Source organism: Hyla sarda, unplaced genomic scaffold (genome assembly GCF_029499605.1).
Source record: "Hyla sarda isolate aHylSar1 unplaced genomic scaffold, aHylSar1.hap1 scaffold_1413, whole genome shotgun sequence".
Taxonomy (NCBI): Eukaryota; Metazoa; Chordata; class Amphibia; order Anura; family Hylidae; genus Hyla; species Hyla sarda.
In genome coordinates, this window is record NW_026608043.1 from 20208 (window position 1) to 40049 (window position 19842).

The 19842-nt window shown below is 46.1% G+C and overlaps 7 non-coding genes and 1 pseudogene across 7 annotated transcripts; all 8 read left to right on the forward strand.

Moving 5' to 3' along the window:
• The first annotated feature begins 398 nt into the window (after nt 1-398).
• LOC130306954 (U2 spliceosomal RNA) lies at nt 399-589 on the forward strand. Its single transcript, XR_008856228.1, has one exon. It is a non-coding gene; the product is annotated as a U2 spliceosomal RNA (small nuclear RNA).
• Nucleotides 590-2680: 2091 nt separating this feature from the next.
• LOC130306955 (U2 spliceosomal RNA) lies at nt 2681-2871 on the forward strand. Its single transcript, XR_008856229.1, has one exon. It is a non-coding gene; the product is annotated as a U2 spliceosomal RNA (small nuclear RNA).
• Nucleotides 2872-4961: 2090 nt separating this feature from the next.
• LOC130306956 (U2 spliceosomal RNA) lies at nt 4962-5152 on the forward strand. Its single transcript, XR_008856230.1, has one exon. It is a non-coding gene; the product is annotated as a U2 spliceosomal RNA (small nuclear RNA).
• Nucleotides 5153-7231: 2079 nt separating this feature from the next.
• Nucleotides 7232-7449, forward strand: LOC130306985 (U2 spliceosomal RNA; annotated as a pseudogene).
• Nucleotides 7450-12838: 5389 nt separating this feature from the next.
• LOC130306980 (U2 spliceosomal RNA) lies at nt 12839-13024 on the forward strand. Its single transcript, XR_008856253.1, has one exon. It is a non-coding gene; the product is annotated as a U2 spliceosomal RNA (small nuclear RNA).
• Nucleotides 13025-15106: 2082 nt separating this feature from the next.
• On the forward strand, nt 15107-15297 carry LOC130306957 (U2 spliceosomal RNA). Its single transcript, XR_008856231.1, has one exon. It is a non-coding gene; the product is annotated as a U2 spliceosomal RNA (small nuclear RNA).
• A 2089-nt stretch (nt 15298-17386) lies between these two features.
• Nucleotides 17387-17577, forward strand: LOC130306958 (U2 spliceosomal RNA). The gene has a single exon (XR_008856232.1). It is a non-coding gene; the product is annotated as a U2 spliceosomal RNA (small nuclear RNA).
• A 2074-nt stretch (nt 17578-19651) lies between these two features.
• Nucleotides 19652-19842, forward strand: LOC130306960 (U2 spliceosomal RNA). The gene has a single exon (XR_008856234.1). It is a non-coding gene; the product is annotated as a U2 spliceosomal RNA (small nuclear RNA).

Sequence of the window (19842 nt, forward strand, 5' to 3'; positions counted from 1 at the left end):
CATGTCCTCTATGCTTACAGCTTCCCGTGGGTGTTGGTTTGATACCGTTTGGGGACAGCCAAGGAGGCATCTGCAGGCAACAAAGGTAGGTGTGTGCTTGTGTGTGTGTTTCCTATGCAGATCCTAAGCCCAGTGTCACATGCAAGTAGGAGGAGTAAGAAGGGTTCCTGGCAAATCCGGGTTATGGATTGCATTTAAAAAGGCCCCGTGGGAGTGCAATGGGCCCCTGTCTTGCTGCTTAGCAATAATGGTATGGGTTTAGGTTCTGCTGTGTGTACTGGTGGTTGACTGCCCCCCAGCCCAGAGTGTGCATGGAAAATTGTCTGGCAGCCTCCCTGACAGCAAGCAGTGATAGTGCCCATGAAGGGGACCTTGTTGGGCCCGCCCCTTTCACGGTTATCGCTTCTCGGCCTTTTGGCTAAGATCAAGTGTAGTATCTGTTCTTATCAGTTTAATATCTGATACGTCCCCTATCTGGGGACCATATATTAAATGGATTTTTGAGAACGGGGGCCGATTTCGAAGCTTGCTTCCGTCGCCCTATGCATTGACCCGATATGGCAGTATCTTCGGGTACAGTGCACCACCCCCTTACAGGGTTAAAAAGAAAGATTCCTACTTTCATTGCTACCTGCTTGCTGGCTAGCCAGCTAGCCAGCCCTGTGGGCCTTGCTGCTGCTGCTGCTGCTGCTGCAGCCAAAAAACAAAAGGTGGTGCTGCTGCTGCTTCTGCTGCTTCTGCTTGTGTCTGGCCGCTGTTGGAGCGTCCAGGCACAGGACTTCTGCTGCTGCTGACTAAATGGCCTCCTTAATTGGATCATTTGAGTAGCCAGCACACCTGTGCAGGTAGGGCATGACATGATAGGCAGCTGCCTTGATAGCGGGTGGGTGCTGAATGTTCCTAATTGACAAAATAAGATTAATGCTTATGAAGAAATATAAAATCTCATCCCTTCCCCAATATCGCGCCACACCCCTACCCCTTAATTCCCTGGTTGAACTTGATGGACATATGTCTTTTTTCGACCGTACTAACTATGTAACTATGTAACATAACATGGGGGGGTCTCCTGGCTGTTCACACAGGTGTGTCATTGCTGTACATTGACCATGCATTGCTTCTGTGGTATTGCAAAGGCAAAGACAAATGCTTCCAGCCATCCATTGCACTAATGGATTGGTCATCAGCTGGCTGTCTATGTCCCGCATCAATATAGACCAAAGTACAGAGGGTTAGGCTATGCTATAGTGCACCTACCTGATGCATCAGAAGGTGCGAGGCCCTTGCTAAATTCTGTGCACAGACTTTGAGATCTATGCTTTAGACTGTATCTAAACCTGCTCCAACATGGACTGACATTCTGGCCTACTTTCAGCCGATGCGACTTGTCTGTCGCTGAACAGTCGCTTTTTATGTATTCAGCACCTATGTATAATGTTGTAAAAATGCTCTAGAAGCTAAAGTCGCAGAAATGTCACACATATTTGGCCTGCAACTTTCTGTGCGACAAATTCAGACAGGAAAAATCAGTATAAATCCTTAGAAAATTATCCCCCAGTGTCTCCATCTGCTGGCGGTATTGAATAAGCATTGCTGCACTGATGGGGTATGCATTAGACGAAAAAAAAGAAGAAAAAGAAGAATAATACGCCCAGAAAAGAGGCGAAAAGGAGAAAAACGTAAAAAAACGTGAAAAAAAAGTAAGAGGAAGAGAAGGGAAAAAAAGGTGGAAATGGGTTTAAAAGTGATTTCGGCGGAGAAATATATATATATATATATATATATATATATATATATATATATATATACGCGCACACACACACATATATATAAACGTATTCTCCGTTGAGATATTGCAGCCGCTGCTGTGTCCAGGCCCAGGAGCCTTAGCACTGTGCTGTGATGTCACTCAATACCACTGACATCACTAGGTGTAAACAACATCTCTCCTTTGCTGTGTATGTGACTATGGAGCTGTTTGGTGATGTCGTCTATTATGGCCTTCATAGAAGCAACAGGAGATTGTTGCATCCATCTAGAACCCTCAGAACTACAGTGCTATGATGTCACTCACTTCCACAGGCCTTGCAGAGTGTAAACAACAACAACCCAGCTTTGTTGTGTATGTAACCATAGGGATTGTGATGTCACCTAGAACCTTCACAGCAGCGACAGCTTTATGAGGAGCATCAGCACTGCTCTGCCTGAGCAGAACCATCACCGCCATAGGTTGTCAAATAACCCGGATTTAACCCACACAGGTAAGTCCAATGGGGTGCAGGCATGTCCTCTATGCTTACAGCTTCCCGTGGGTGTTGGTTTGATACCGTTTGGGGACAGCCAAGGAGGCATCTGCAGGCAACAAAGGTAGGTGTGTGCTTGTGTGTGTGTTTCCTATGCAGATCCTAAGCCCAGTGTCACATGCAAGTAGGAGGAGTAAGAAGGGTTCCTGGCAAATCCGGGTTATGGATTGCATTTAAAAAGGCCCCGTGGGAGTGCAATGGGCCCCTGTCTTGCTGCTTAGCAATAATGGTATGGGTTTAGGTTCTGCTGTGTGTACTGGTGGTTGACTGCCCCCCAGCCCAGAGTGTGCATGGAAAATTGTCTGGCAGCCTCCCTGACAGCAAGCAGTGATAGTGCCCATGAAGGGGACCTTGTTGGGCCCGCCCCTTTCACGGTTATCGCTTCTCGGCCTTTTGGCTAAGATCAAGTGTAGTATCTGTTCTTATCAGTTTAATATCTGATACGTCCCCTATCTGGGGACCATATATTAAATGGATTTTTGAGAACGGGGGCCGATTTCGAAGCTTGCTTCCGTCGCCCTATGCATTGACCCGATATGGCAGTATCTTCGGGTACAGTGCACCACCCCCTTACAGGGTTAAAAAGAAAGATTCCTACTTTCATTGCTACCTGCTTGCTGGCTAGCCAGCTAGCCAGCCCTGTGGGCCTTGCTGCTGCTGCTGCTGCTGCTGCAGCCAAAAAACAAAAGGTGGTGGTGCTGCTGCTGCTTCTGCTGCTTCTGCTTGTGTCTGGCCGCTGTTGGAGCGTCCAGGCACAGGACTTCTGCTGCTGCTGACTAAATGGCCTCCTTAATTGGATCATTTGAGTAGCCAGCACACCTGTGCAGGTAGGGCATGACATGATAGGCAGCTGCCTTGATAGCGGGTGGGTGCTGAATGTTCCTAATTGACAAAATAAGATTAATGCTTATGAAGAAATATAAAATCTCATCCCTTCCCCAATATCGCGCCACACCCCTACCCCTTAATTCCCTGGTTGAACTTGATGGACATATGTCTTTTTTCGACCGTACTAACTATGTAACTATGTAACATAACATGGGGGGGTCTCCTGGCTGTTCACACAGGTGTGTCATTGCTGTACATTGACCATGCATTGCTTCTGTGGTATTGCAAAGGCAAAGACAAATGCTTCCAGCCATCCATTGCACTAATGGATTGGTCATCAGCTGGCTGTCTATGTCCCGCATCAATATAGACCAAAGTACAGAGGGTTAGGCTATGCTATAGTGCACCTACCTGATGCATCAGAAGGTGCGAGGCCCTTGCTAAATTCTGTGCACAGACTTTGAGATCTATGCTTTAGACTGTATCTAAACCTGCTCCAACATGGACTGACATTCTGGCCTACTTTCAGCCGATGCGACTTGTCTGTCGCTGAACAGTCGCTTTTTATGTATTCAGCACCTATGTATAATGTTGTAAAAATGCTCTAGAAGCTAAAGTCGCAGAAATGTCACACATATTTGGCCTGCAACTTTCTGTGCGACAAATTCAGACAGGAAAAATCAGTATAAATCCTTAGAAAATTATCCCCCAGTGTCTCCATCTGCTGGCGGTATTGAATAAGCATTGCTGCACTGATGGGGTATGCATTAGACGAAAAAAAAGAAGAAAAAGAAGAATAATACGCCCAGAAAAGAGGCGAAAAGGAGAAAAACGTAAAAAAACGTGAAAAAAAAGTAAGAGGAAGAGAAGGGAAAAAAAGGTGGAAATGGGTTTAAAAGTGATTTCGGCGGAGAAATATATATATATATATATATATATATATATATATATATATATATACGCGCACACACACACATATATATAAACGTATTCTCCGTTGAGATATTGCAGCCGCTGCTGTGTCCAGGCCCAGGAGCCTTAGCACTGTGCTGTGATGTCACTCAATACCACTGACATCACTAGGTGTAAACAACATCTCTCCTTTGCTGTGTATGTGACTATGGAGCTGTTTGGTGATGTCGTCTATTATGGCCTTCATAGAAGCAACAGGAGATTGTTGCATCCATCTAGAACCCTCAGAACTACAGTGCTATGATGTCACTCACTTCCACAGGCCTTGCAGAGTGTAAACAACAACAACCCAGTTGTTGTGTATGTAACCATAGGGATTGTGATGTCACCTAGAACCTTCACAGCAGCGACAGCTTTATGAGGAGCATCAGCACTGCTCTGCCTGAGCAGAACCATCACCGCCATAGGTTGTCAAATAACCCGGATTTAACCCACACAGGTAAGTCCAATGGGGTGCAGGCATGTCCTCTATGCTTACAGCTTCCCGTGGGTGTTGGTTTGATACCGTTTGGGGACAGCCAAGGAGGCATCTGCAGGCAACAAAGGTAGGTGTGTGCTTGTGTGTGTGTTTCCTATGCAGATCCTAAGCCCAGTGTCACATGCAAGTAGGAGGAGTAAGAAGGGTTCCTGGCAAATCCGGGTTATGGATTGCATTTAAAAAGGCCCCGTGGGAGTGCAATGGGCCCCTGTCTTGCTGCTTAGCAATAATGGTATGGGTTTAGGTTCTGCTGTGTGTACTGGTGGTTGACTGCCCCCCAGCCCAGAGTGTGCATGGAAAATTGTCTGGCAGCCTCCCTGACAGCAAGCAGTGATAGTGCCCATGAAGGGGACCTTGTTGGGCCCGCCCCTTTCACGGTTATCGCTTCTCGGCCTTTTGGCTAAGATCAAGTGTAGTATCTGTTCTTATCAGTTTAATATCTGATACGTCCCCTATCTGGGGACCATATATTAAATGGATTTTTGAGAACGGGGGCCGATTTCGAAGCTTGCTTCCGTCGCCCTATGCATTGACCCGATATGGCAGTATCTTCGGGTACAGTGCACCACCCCCTTACAGGGTTAAAAAGAAAGATTCCTACTTTCATTGCTACCTGCTTGCTGGCTAGCCAGCTAGCCAGCCCTGTGGGCCTTGCTGCTGCTGCTGCTGCTGCTGCAGCCAAAAAACAAAAGGTGGTGCTGCTGCTGCTTCTGCTGCTTCTGCTTGTGTCTGGCCGCTGTTGGAGCGTCCAGGCACAGGACTTCTGCTGCTGCTGACTAAATGGCCTCCTTAATTGGATCATTTGAGTAGCCAGCACACCTGTGCAGGTAGGGCATGACATGATAGGCAGCTGCCTTGATAGCGGGTGGGTGCTGAATGTTCCTAATTGACAAAATAAGATTAATGCTTATGAAGAAATATAAAATCTCATCCCTTCCCCAATATCGCGCCACACCCCTACCCCTTAATTCCCTGGTTGAACTTGATGGACATATGTCTTTTTTCGACCGTACTAACTATGTAACTATGTAACATAACATGGGGGGGTCTCCTGGCTGTTCACACAGGTGTGTCATTGCTGTACATTGACCATGCATTGCTTCTGTGGTATTGCAAAGGCAAAGACAAATGCTTCCAGCCATCCATTGCACTAATGGATTGGTCATCAGCTGGCTGTCTATGTCCCGCATCAATATAGACCAAAGTACAGAGGGTTAGGCTATGCTATAGTGCACCTACCTGATGCATCAGAAGGTGCGAGGCCCTTGCTAAATTCTGTGCACAGACTTTGAGATCTATGCTTTAGACTGTATCTAAACCTGCTCCAACATGGACTGACATTCTGGCCTACTTTCAGCCGATGCGACTTGTCTGTCGCTGAACAGTCGCTTTTTATGTATTCAGCACCTATGTATAATGTTGTAAAAATGCTCTAGAAGCTAAAGTCGCAGAAATGTCACACATATTTGGCCTGCAACTTTCTGTGCGACAAATTCAGACAGGAAAAATCAGTATAAATCCTTAGAAAATTATCCCCCAGTGTCTCCATCTGCTGGCGGTATTGAATAAGCATTGCTGCACTGATGGGGTATGCATTAGACGAAAAAAAAGAAGAAAAAGAAGAATAATACGCCCAGAAAAGAGGCGAAAAGGAGAAAAACGTAAAAAAACGTGAAAAAAAAGTAAGAGGAAGAGAAGGGAAAAAAAGGTGGAAATGGGTTTAAAAGTGATTTCGGCGGAGAAATATATATATATATATATATATATATATATATATATATATATATATACGCGCACACACACACATATATATAAACGTATTCTCCGTTGAGATATTGTGTCCAGGCCCAGGAGCCTTAGCACTGTGCTGTGATGTCACTCAATACCACTGACATCACTAGGTGTAAACAACATCTCTCCTTTGCTGTGTATGTGACTATGGAGCTGTTTGGTGATGTCGTCTATTATGGCCTTCATAGAAGCAACAGGAGATTGTTGCATCCATCTAGAACCCTCAGAACTACAGTGCTATGATGTCACTCACTTCCACAGGCCTTGCAGAGTGTAAACAACAACAACCCAGCTTTGTTGTGTATGTAACCATAGGGATTGTGATGTCACCTAGAACCTTCACAGCAGCGACAGCTTTATGAGGAGCATCAGCACTGCTCTGCCTGAGCAGAACCATCACCGCCATAGGTTGTCAAATAACCCGGATTTAACCCACACAGGTAAGTCCAATGGGGTGCAGGCATGTCCTCTATGCTTACAGCTTCCCGTGGGTGTTGGTTTGATACCGTTTGGGGACAGCCAAGGAGGCATCTGCAGGCAACAAAGGTAGGTGTGTGCTTGTGTGTGTGTTTCCTATGCAGATCCTAAGCCCAGTGTCACATGCAAGTAGGAGGAGTAAGAAGGGTTCCTGGCAAATCCGGGTTATGGATTGCATTTAAAAAGGCCCCGTGGGAGTGCAATGGGCCCCTGTCTTGCTGCTTAGCAATAATGGTATGGGTTTAGGTTCTGCTGTGTGTACTGGTGGTTGACTGCCCCCCAGCCCAGAGTGTGCATGGAAAATTGTCTGGCAGCCTCCCTGACAGCAAGCAGTGATAGTGCCCATGAAGGGGACCTTGTTGGGCCCGCCCCTTTCACGGTTATCGCTTCTCGGCCTTTTGGCTAAGATCAAGTGTAGTATCTGCATTTGGTCTGGTCGGAAGGTGTCTGTGGTACCCCGCTTCTCGGCCTTGGGGGATTGTCTCTCCTTACGGAGGGACTTCACCCCCTTGCTGCTATTGGGGAGCGGGCTTAGTCCACGGACAACGGGTTGCGATCCCCCTGTCTCTGGGACCTTGTGTCTCAGAAGGCATTTTCGGTACGTTGAGCGTTACCTGTAGCTTCGGAAGCACCTAGGGTACCCCCGACCTCTGCCTTGGGTAAGGGTTCCGCTTTTATAGCGGGATTCCGAGCCCCTGCTGCTATTGGGGAAGGGGCTTAGTCCCTGGGTGTGGAAGATGCCGTTCTCCTGGGCTTTCCCCTCTGGGGAAATGTCGATGCGAAATACCATCCGCATAGAGGTGTCGGAGAGCCATCGTCAGTTGAAGAACCTCCGCTTCATTGCGGAGGTGATTCTTCTTGACTACTTCCGCCTCAATAGGGAGGACATCCTGTGTCTAAATGACCAGGAAAGCCGTGGCCTGTATACCGTCACCTTCACGGCCACGGCGTGTTGCGATAACATCTATGCAACCTTGTCTGGTGCGGACCAGAGGGACGATCGACTCGACGGTCTTTCGTTCCAGTTCCTCTATGGTGAGGAACATATACCGTTGGTGGTGGCTATGCACAGCCCTCATGTGACCACGGAGGATATAGCCACTTTTCTTCGGCGATACTGCGAAGAGGTGCGATTCGCAAACAAAATCTTGAACTCCGTGCGGTTCTGGAACGGCAAGAGGAAGTTCTGGGTCAAGCTCCGTAAGGATCCCGGTGGTATTGGGGGTCTTTGCCATCCGCCCCCAAATTTTGCCATCGGGAGAGTTCGGGGCTTCCTGTTCTATCCTCAAATGCCTATGTATTGCCGAAATTGCTTGAGGTTTGGCCACACCCAGGAGACCTGCGGCGCGGAGCGTGTGATTCGCTGCAATAGGTGTGGCCAAGAAGGTCACATAGCCTCAAGATGTAGCCATACGATAAGGTGCAACCTCTGCGGAGAGGAAAATCACGATTTTAATTCCTGTCCCCATAAAGCAAAAACTACGATGGGTGGGTCAAGGCTGGGCCCACCCAAAGAGGGGACAGGACAAAAGACGTCCTTTTTTAAGATGCCCAAACCCCAGATGGGAGGTACTGATGGGTCCAGGCCCAAGACCTCTGGTGCTCCATCGGGGGGCCCACCGGTGGTAGTGCTAGGGGGAGGCCATGGGGATTCCACGAAGCCCGGGCGGGTGATCGAGTTTACTGCCCGGGAAATTGAAAGACGTCGATCGACTTCCTACCTGGCTCAAGAGCCCGCCGAAACTTCTGAAGGGGGCTCACCTGTGGCGGGTGGCAGCCGACGGGCCTCGGTGGGGGCAAAAGTGGACCCAAAATTGCAGCATAAGCCAGGTACTGGCTTGGCCCAGGGTCGCCCTGCTCCGGACGAAGAGGCCCCGGTGAAAGCCCGCCGGAAGGGGAGCCAGGTGGCCAGGTCTGAGCCCGGTCCTGTTACTCCGCCTATACAGGACAGGGCCAAGAAGACAAGTGGCGCCAAACCAGGGTTTGCTGCCCCGCCAGCAGTGGACCCGGTGGGTAAAACTGGCCATCGTCGATCGATGGGGAAGTTGGAGCAACAGTCCTCAGCAACGCTTGCTGGGGAACAAGCGATGAAAACTTCCCAAGGTAGCGGCAAAGGTTCCGGAAAAGAGGCCTCACAGGCCCCTGTGCAGCAGTTCCAGTCGTCAAATGATGAAAGAAGACGCAGATCCATCAGCCGGGGGCCAGAGATTACATCGAGTGAGAGCAACACAGAGGATATGGACAGCAGTGTGACATTTAAAAGACAAAGAGAAGAAGAAGAGGAAGACATTCAAAGGAAAGCGGCGTGCCGTAGTTCGGACGAGAGCGAGCTCAGGGTCGGGGCATCATCGATCTCAAGCTCCGACCCTCAGAACATCAAGGAGCTGATGACCCCGCAGGCGGGGGATGACGGTACGCAGCTTATTATTGACTTTGATTCTCCAAGCACGGACTCTCCATAAACTATGCCTATCCCTGTAAAAATTGCCTCACTCAATGTGAGGTCCTTAAAGAGCCCTGATCGCAGGGCTGCTTTATTTTCTTATCTAGAGACATGTGACTTTGACCTTTGCCTGCTACAAGAATGTGGAATCCCTAGTAAAATGGACTATAAAGACTTAAAAGAAGACTGGAAGCTGGGCCCATCCATATGGTCCGGTGCAAATGACTGTCGTTCTGTGGGTGTTGGGCTGCTCTGCCGAGGCCAGTCCTTTTCTATTCATACAGTAACTGAGATTGTGCCTGGCAGAGCTCTTTTAATTCATCTATATTTTAATGGACTTTTAATTCGTGTTTTAAATGTGTATGCCCCTCCTGATAAACAGGAGCGGGCAGAACTATTTGAAATTTTACCACTGTTTTGTGTTGGGTCTTCCCCCCTGCTGGTGGGAGGTGATTTTAACTGCATACGTGATGGGGAACACCGGCAGGGTGGGGATATTAATCGTAAAGACCGCACTTCTTACCTGCTTAAAAATTTTATTGATGATTTTAATTTGAAAGATTGCTGGAAGGATCTCTTGCCGGAGGACCCAGGCGCCACATGGTCCAATGGAAGAGTGAGCTCCAGAATCGATTTTATTTTTTCCTCTAGAGCTTTTAAACCCCTGAAATGCACGCTCGAGCAGAATATCTTCTCTGATCATAAGCTCCTCTTGGTGGGCCTGGAGCTAGAGGGGGAGCAAAAAGCAAAAAGGGGCCTCTGGAGATTAAACACCACACTCCTAGAGGACCCTGAGATAAAAGAGGAGTTTGTGCGGACCTACCAATGCTGGCAATCACAAAGAAAACCCCACGAGCCTATGCTGCACTGGTGGGAGGGCACCAAATCTAAAATCAGATTTTTTTTTATCAAAGCAGGTAAGAAGAAGGCAAAAATGGAAAAACAGTGGTTTTATGTTCTTAACATGCGTTTAAATGTACTTTTTAAATTGAAAGAAGCTGGTATGGATGTAGAAAATGATATTTTAAACCTTAAAACTGAAATAAAACATGCCATAGAAAAGAAAGGGAAACAAATCATTTTTAACTCACATGTGCAGCACCTGGAGGAGGGCGAGAAATGTTCCCGTTTCTTTTTTAAAAAAGTGATGAATAGGAGGGATATCATCCAAAACCTTGAGGGTGAATCCACTCCAAAAGGCATGTTAGATGCAGTTTTTAACTTCTACCAGCTTCTTTTTAATAAGAAAGATCTTAATCCATCCTTTTTACAACATGTTCTTAATTCCCTTGATTTTAAGCTAGATGTTTTAGACCAGGAGGTTTTATCCCGTGATCTTAACTTAGATGAACTTTTATTTGTTTTTAAAAGTTTTTCTAGTGGGAAGGCCCCTGGGGAAGATGGTTTACCCATCGAATTTTATTTAGCTTTTTGGGATATTTTAAAGGATGATATGGTTTTATTGTATAAAGAAACTTTTATTGTTAATGAACTTCCCCCTTCCTGGAGGAGGGGGATTGTATCATTACTTTTTAAAAAGGGTGAAAAGGATATGCTAAAAAATTGGCGCCCCATCACACTTTTAAATGTCGATTATAAAGTTTTAGCCAAGTTATTAGCTGTCCGTTTTAAACCTTTTATTCATAAATTAATTCACCCAAATCAGGTTTGTGGGGTACCTGGAAGGTCTATAGCTGAATCCCTAAATATTTTAAGAGATGTTTTATGGTATTTTAAGGATAGAAATCAAACTGTAGCAATTTTATCCTTAGACTTTGAAAAAGCCTTTGATAGGGTCTCCCATGAATACCTGTTTTTAGTTCTTAAAAAGATGGCAGTGCCTGAAACGATTTTAAGCCGAATCATGCTTTTATACCGATCCTGTTTTAGTCAAGTCTCTGTTAATGGCTTTTTAACCAGCGGTGTTCCTCTTTTATCAGGTGTCAAACAGGGCTGCCCCCTGTCCCCACTCCTTTTTATTTGCGCAATCGAACCACTGATGGCCCTCCTCAGAAAAGACCGGGTAGTAAGAGGCGTACCGATACCTGGTGGAGGAGGGACCCATCTAAAGGTGTTGGGGTACATGGATGATGTCACCATACTGTGCCCGGACTCTCCATCCATGAGGGGGGCATTGAGGAACACCAGCTATTTCTGCGAGGTCTCTGGTTTTAAGCTAAACACAGATAAATGTGACTGTTTTTATATTGGCTCCTGGGATTTATCCATCACCCCAGGAGTCACAATGCAACAGGATCAAATTAAAGTTTTAGGTATTGTTTTTAACCAGGTCAATGATGGGAGCCCTAACTGGGATTCAGCTATAGCTAAGATGGAGAAGAAGATTTTAATGTGGAATCTTAGAAACCTTACCATGGAGGGGAAGATTTTAATAATAAAGATGGTTTTACTCCCTATTATGCTATACATTGCCATGGTATTTCCTCCATCTATTTTATACATTAAAAAAGTAACTAGAATTGTTTTTTCTTTTTTATGGGGTTCAAAAATGGAGAAATTAAAGCGTGATTTTATGTACAAAAGTAAAGATAATGGCGGGAAAGATGTTCCTAACCTTTTTACTTTCTTTTACATAAAGTATTTCTGTTTCTGTTTTAAAATTATTAAATCCGATGGCATTTTTAGCTGCTTTTTAAGGTACGCTGCGGGCATGGTTTTTAAAAGATGGTTGCGCATCCCTCTGAACGCTCCGGTGCTTCTGTGTCCCCCAAAACATTATGTGGTGTTGGAAAAGACAGTCAGGCTCCTAGGTCTCCAAGATTTGGAGCCTGACATACTGGGGGACCAGAGAAAGGTATCAAAGGTCCTCAGGCGGAGTGAGGTTACCCTGGCAGTGTCCAATTTCACACAGGCAAGATCCAAAAAGGTATGGCGGAACGTGTACGGGAAGTTTCTGGCGAATGTACACAGGGATCTTGCCTGGGCAATCGTCCACCAGTGCCTCCCTACTCGTGAGTTCCAGCACAGGCGAGGACTGGTGGCGAGAGCCAAGTGCCCGAGAGATGGCTGCGGAGTGGACGAAACGGTGCTGCACATATTTTGGAACTGCCCTTTTGCACGGGAGCTTTGGAGGAAGGTAGGCCCACTTTTGAAGTGGGCCTGCGGCCTAAAAGATTTTAATCACGAATGTGTCTTTTACGGTCTTTTTAACTGCCCCAATTTTAAACAGCAGATGATCTGCTGGATGATTATTAATTGTTTTAAGAATGCCATCTGGAAAGTTAGGAACATCTTACTTTTTAAACATGATTTTATTGATGTTAAAAACTGTATAAAGCTGGCCCTGAGTGAGATGTACATCTATTACCTAAGAGACAAGAAACAGTTGGGGGCCAGCGAGGCAGCATCCATGTGGTGTCTGCCTCTATGGAACGAAATAACAATATAATCAGTTTTTATGACATTTGTATAATGTTTTATCCTGCCATTTTTATTTTTTCTCCTTTTATTACTGGTTTTATTATTTGTATTTTAAAACTTTTGTGAACCTTTTATTATTTTGCATTTTAAATTTTGTATGGTTTCTTATTTATTCAATAAAATTTTGTTGAAACCTTATCTGTTCTTATCAGTTTAATATCTGATACGTCCCCTATCTGGGGACCATATATTAAATGGATTTTTGAGAACGGGGGCCGATTTCGAAGCTTGCTTCCGTCGCCCTATGCATTGACCCGATATGGCAGTATCTTCGGGTACAGTGCACCACCCCCTTACAGGGTTAAAAAGAAAGATTCCTACTTTCATTGCTACCTGCTTGCTGGCTAGCCAGCTAGCCAGCCCTGTGGGCCTTGCTGCTGCTGCTGCTGCTGCTGCAGCCAAAAAACAAAAGGTGGTGCTGCTGCTGCTTCTGCTTGTGTCTGGCCGCTGTTGGAGCGTCCAGGCACAGGACTTCTGCTGCTGCTGACTAAATGGCCTCCTTAATTGGATCATTTGAGTAGCCAGCACACCTGTGCAGGTAGGGCATGACATGATAGGCAGCTGCCTTGATAGCGGGTGGGTGCTGAATGTTCCTAATTGACAAAATAAGATTAATGCTTATGAAGAAATATAAAATCTCATCCCTTCCCCAATATCGCGCCACACCCCTACCCCTTAATTCCCTGGTTGAACTTGATGGACATATGTCTTTTTTCGACCGTACTAACTATGTAACTATGTAACATAACATGGGGGGGTCTCCTGGCTGTTCACACAGGTGTGTCATTGCTGTACATTGACCATGCATTGCTTCTGTGGTATTGCAAAGGCAAAGACAAATGCTTCCAGCCATCCATTGCACTAATGGATTGGTCATCAGCTGGCTGTCTATGTCCCGCATCAATATAGACCAAAGTACAGAGGGTTAGGCTATGCTATAGTGCACCTACCTGATGCATCAGAAGGTGCGAGGCCCTTGCTAAATTCTGTGCACAGACTTTGAGATCTATGCTTTAGACTGTATCTAAACCTGCTCCAACATGGACTGACATTCTGGCCTACTTTCAGCCGATGCGACTTGTCTGTCGCTGAACAGTCGCTTTTTATGTATTCAGCACCTATGTATAATGTTGTAAAAATGCTCTAGAAGCTAAAGTCGCAGAAATGTCACACATATTTGGCCTGCAACTTTCTGTGCGACAAATTCAGACAGGAAAAATCAGTATAAATCCTTAGAAAATTATCCCCCAGTGTCTCCATCTGCTGGCGGTATTGAATAAGCATTGCTGCACTGATGGGGTATGCATTAGACGAAAAAAAAGAAGAAAAAGAAGAATAATACGCCCAGAAAAGAGGCGAAAAGGAGAAAAACGTAAAAAAACGTGAAAAAAAAGTAAGAGGAAGAGAAGGGAAAAAAAGGTGGAAATGGGTTTAAAAGTGATTTCGGCGGAGAAATATATATATATATATATATATATATATATATATATATATATATATACGCGCACACACACACATATATATAAACGTATTCTCCGTTGAGATATTGCAGCCGCTGCTGTGTCCAGGCCCAGGAGCCTTAGCACTGTGCTGTGATGTCACTCAATACCACTGACATCACTAGGTGTAAACAACATCTCTCCTTTGCTGTGTATGTGACTATGGAGCTGTTTGGTGATGTCGTCTATTATGGCCTTCATAGAAGCAACAGGAGATTGTTGCATCCATCTAGAACCCTCAGAACTACAGTGCTATGATGTCACTCACTTCCACAGGCCTTGCAGAGTGTAAACAACAACAACCCAGCTTTGTTGTGTATGTAACCATAGGGATTGTGATGTCACCTAGAACCTTCACAGCAGCGACAGCTTTATGAGGAGCATCAGCACTGCTCTGCCTGAGCAGAACCATCACCGCCATAGGTTGTCAAATAACCCGGATTTAACCCACACAGGTAAGTCCAATGGGGTGCAGGCATGTCCTCTATGCTTACAGCTTCCCGTGGGTGTTGGTTTGATACCGTTTGGGGACAGCCAAGGAGGCATCTGCAGGCAACAAAGGTAGGTGTGTGCTTGTGTGTGTGTTTCCTATGCAGATCCTAAGCCCAGTGTCACATGCAAGTAGGAGGAGTAAGAAGGGTTCCTGGCAAATCCGGGTTATGGATTGCATTTAAAAAGGCCCCGTGGGAGTGCAATGGGCCCCTGTCTTGCTGCTTAGCAATAATGGTATGGGTTTAGGTTCTGCTGTGTGTACTGGTGGTTGACTGCCCCCCAGCCCAGAGTGTGCATGGAAAATTGTCTGGCAGCCTCCCTGACAGCAAGCAGTGATAGTGCCCATGAAGGGGACCTTGTTGGGCCCGCCCCTTTCACGGTTATCGCTTCTCGGCCTTTTGGCTAAGATCAAGTGTAGTATCTGTTCTTATCAGTTTAATATCTGATACGTCCCCTATCTGGGGACCATATATTAAATGGATTTTTGAGAACGGGGGCCGATTTCGAAGCTTGCTTCCGTCGCCCTATGCATTGACCCGATATGGCAGTATCTTCGGGTACAGTGCACCACCCCCTTACAGGGTTAAAAAGAAAGATTCCTACTTTCATTGCTACCTGCTTGCTGGCTAGCCAGCTAGCCAGCCCTGTGGGCCTTGCTGCTGCTGCTGCTGCTGCTGCAGCCAAAAAACAAAAGGTGGTGCTGCTGCTGCTTCTGCTGCTTCTGCTTGTGTCTGGCCGCTGTTGGAGCGTCCAGGCACAGGACTTCTGCTGCTGCTGACTAAATGGCCTCCTTAATTGGATCATTTGAGTAGCCAGCACACCTGTGCAGGTAGGGCATGACATGATAGGCAGCTGCCTTGATAGCGGGTGGGTGCTGAATGTTCCTAATTGACAAAATAAGATTAATGCTTATGAAGAAATATAAAATCTCATCCCTTCCCCAATATCGCGCCACACCCCTACCCCTTAATTCCCTGGTTGAACTTGATGGACATATGTCTTTTTTCGACCGTACTAACTATGTAACTATGTAACATAACATGGGGGGGTCTCCTGGCTGTTCACACAGGTGTGTCATTGCTGTACATTGACCATGCATTGCTTCTGTGGTATTGCAAAGGCAAAGACAAATGCTTCCAGCCATCCATTGCACTAATGGATTGGTCATCAGCTGGCTGTCTATGTCCCGCATCAATATAGACCAAAGTACAGAGGGTTAGGCTATGCTATAGTGCACCTACCTGATGCATCAGAAGGTGCGAGGCCCTTGCTAAATTCTGTGCACAGACTTTGAGATCTATGCTTTAGACTGTATCTAAACCTGCTCCAACATGGACTGACATTCTGGCCTACTTTCAGCCGATGCGACTTGTCTGTCGCTGAACAGTCGCTTTTTATGTATTCAGCACCTATGTATAATGTTGTAAAAATGCTCTAGAAGCTAAAGTCGCAGAAATGTCACACATATTTGGCCTGCAACTTTCTGTGCGACAAATTCAGACAGGAAAAATCAGTATAAATCCTTAGAAAATTATCCCCCAGTGTCTCCATCTGCTGGCGGTATTGAATAAGCATTGCTGCACTGATGGGGTATGCATTAGACGAAAAAAAAGAAGAAAAAGAAGAATAATACGCCCAGAAAAGAGGCGAAAAGGAGAAAAACGTAAAAAAACGTGAAAAAAAAGTAAGAGGAAGAGAAGGGAAAAAAAGGTGGAAATGGGTTTAAAAGTGATTTCGGCGGAGAAATATATATATATATATATATATATATATATATATATATATATATACGCGCACACACACACATATATATAAACGTATTCTCCGTTGAGATATTGCAGCCGCTGCTGTGTCCAGGCCCAGGAGCCTTAGCACTGTGCTGTGATGTCACTCAATACCACTGACATCACTAGGTGTAAACAACATCTCTCCTTTGCTGTGTATGTGACTATGGAGCTGTTTGGTGATGTCGTCTATTATGGCCTTCATAGAAGCAACAGGAGATTGTTGCATCCATCTAGAACCCTCAGAACTACAGTGCTATGATGTCACTCACTTCCACAGGCCTTGCAGAGTGTAAACAACAACAACCCAGCTTTGTTGTGTATGTAACCATAGGGATTGTGATGTCACCTAGAACCTTCACAGCAGCGACAGCTTTATGAGGAGCATCAGCACTGCTCTGCCTGAGCAGAACCATCACCGCCATAGGTTGTCAAATAACCCGGATTTAACCCACACAGGTAAGTCCAATGGGGTGCAGGCATGTCCTCTATGCTTACAGCTTCCCGTGGGTGTTGGTTTGATACCGTTTGGGGACAGCCAAGGAGGCATCTGCAGGCAACAAAGGTAGGTGTGTGCTTGTGTGTGTGTTTCCTATGCAGATCCTAAGCCCAGTGTCACATGCAAGTAGGAGGAGTAAGAAGGGTTCCTGGCAAATCCGGGTTATGGATTGCATTTAAAAAGGCCCCGTGGGAGTGCAATGGGCCCCTGTCTTGCTGCTTAGCAATAATGGTATGGGTTTAGGTTCTGCTGTGTGTACTGGTGGTTGACTGCCCCCCAGCCCAGAGTGTGCATGGAAAATTGTCTGGCAGCCTCCCTGACAGCAAGCAGTGATAGTGCCCATGAAGGGGACCTTGTTGGGCCCGCCCCTTTCACGGTTATCGCTTCTCGGCCTTTTGGCTAAGATCAAGTGTAGTATCTGTTCTTATCAGTTTAATATCTGATACGTCCCCTATCTGGGGACCATATATTAAATGGATTTTTGAGAACGGGGGCCGATTTCGAAGCTTGCTTCCGTCGCCCTATGCATTGACCCGATATGGCAGTATCTTCGGGTACAGTGCACCACCCCCTTACAGGGTTAAAAAGAAAGATTCCTACTTTCATTGCTACCTGCTTGCTGGCTAGCCAGCTAGCCAGCCCTGTGGGCCTTGCTGCTGCTGCTGCTGCTGCAGCCAAAAAACAAAAGGTGGTGCTGCTGCTGCTTCTGCTTGTGTCTGGCCGCTGTTGGAGCGTCCAGGCACAGGACTTCTGCTGCTGCTGACTAAATGGCCTCCTTAATTGGATCATTTGAGTAGCCAGCACACCTGTGCAGGTAGGGCATGACATGATAGGCAGCTGCCTTGATAGCGGGTGGGTGCTGAATGTTCCTAATTGACAAAATAAGATTAATGCTTATGAAGAAATATAAAATCTCATCCCTTCCCCAATATCGCGCCACACCCCTACCCCTTAATTCCCTGGTTGAACTTGATGGACATATGTCTTTTTTCGACCGTACTAACTATGTAACTATGTAACATAACATGGGGGGGTCTCCTGGCTGTTCACACAGGTGTGTCATTGCTGTACATTGACCATGCATTGCTTCTGTGGTATTGCAAAGGCAAAGACAAATGCTTCCAGCCATCCATTGCACTAATGGATTGGTCATCAGCTGGCTGTCTATGTCCCGCATCAATATAGACCAAAGTACAGAGGGTTAGGCTATGCTATAGTGCACCTACCTGATGCATCAGAAGGTGCGAGGCCCTTGCTAAATTCTGTGCACAGACTTTGAGATCTATGCTTTAGACTGTATCTAAACCTGCTCCAACATGGACTGACATTCTGGCCTACTTTCAGCCGATGCGACTTGTCTGTCGCTGAACAGTCGCTTTTTATGTATTCAGCACCTATGTATAATGTTGTAAAAATGCTCTAGAAGCTAAAGTCGCAGAAATGTCACACATATTTGGCCTGCAACTTTCTGTGCGACAAATTCAGACAGGAAAAATCAGTATAAATCCTTAGAAAATTATCCCCCAGTGTCTCCATCTGCTGGCGGTATTGAATAAGCATTGCTGCACTGATGGGGTATGCATTAGACGAAAAAAAAGAAGAAAAAGAAGAATAATACGCCCAGAAAAGAGGCGAAAAGGAGAAAAACGTAAAAAAACGTGAAAAAAAAGTAAGAGGAAGAGAAGGGAAAAAAAGGTGGAAATGGGTTTAAAAGTGATTTCGGCGGAGAATATATATATATATATATATATATATATATATATATATATATACGCGCACACACACACATATATATAAACGTATTCTCCGTTGAGATATTGCAGCCGCTGCTGTGTCCAGGCCCAGGAGCCTTAGCACTGTGCTGTGATGTCACTCAATACCACTGACATCACTAGGTGTAAACAACATCTCTCCTTTGCTGTGTATGTGACTATGGAGCTGTTTGGTGATGTCGTCTATTATGGCCTTCATAGAAGCAACAGGAGATTGTTGCATCCATCTAGAACCCTCAGAACTACAGTGCTATGATGTCACTCACTTCCACAGGCCTTGCAGAGTGTAAACAACAACAACCCAGCTTTGTTGTGTATGTAACCATAGGGATTGTGATGTCACCTAGAACCTTCACAGCAGCGACAGCTTTATGAGGAGCATCAGCACTGCTCTGCCTGAGCAGAACCATCACCGCCATAGGTTGTCAAATAACCCGGATTTAACCCACACAGGTAAGTCCAATGGGGTGCAGGCATGTCCTCTATGCTTACAGCTTCCCGTGGGTGTTGGTTTGATACCGTTTGGGGACAGCCAAGGAGGCATCTGCAGGCAACAAAGGTAGGTGTGTGCTTGTGTGTGTGTTTCCTATGCAGATCCTAAGCCCAGTGTCACATGCAAGTAGGAGGAGTAAGAAGGGTTCCTGGCAAATCCGGGTTATGGATTGCATTTAAAAAGGCCCCGTGGGAGTGCAATGGGCCCCTGTCTTGCTGCTTAGCAATAATGGTATGGGTTTAGGTTCTGCTGTGTGTACTGGTGGTTGACTGCCCCCCAGCCCAGAGTGTGCATGGAAAATTGTCTGGCAGCCTCCCTGACAGCAAGCAGTGATAGTGCCCATGAAGGGGACCTTGTTGGGCCCGCCCCTTTCACGGTTATCGCTTCTCGGCCTTTTGGCTAAGATCAAGTGTAGTATCTGTTCTTATCAGTTTAATATCTGATACGTCCCCTATCTGGGGACCATATATTAAATGGATTTTTGAGAACGGGGGCCGATTTCGAAGCTTGCTTCCGTCGCCCTATGCATTGACCCGATATGGCAGTATCTTCGGGTACAGTGCACCACCC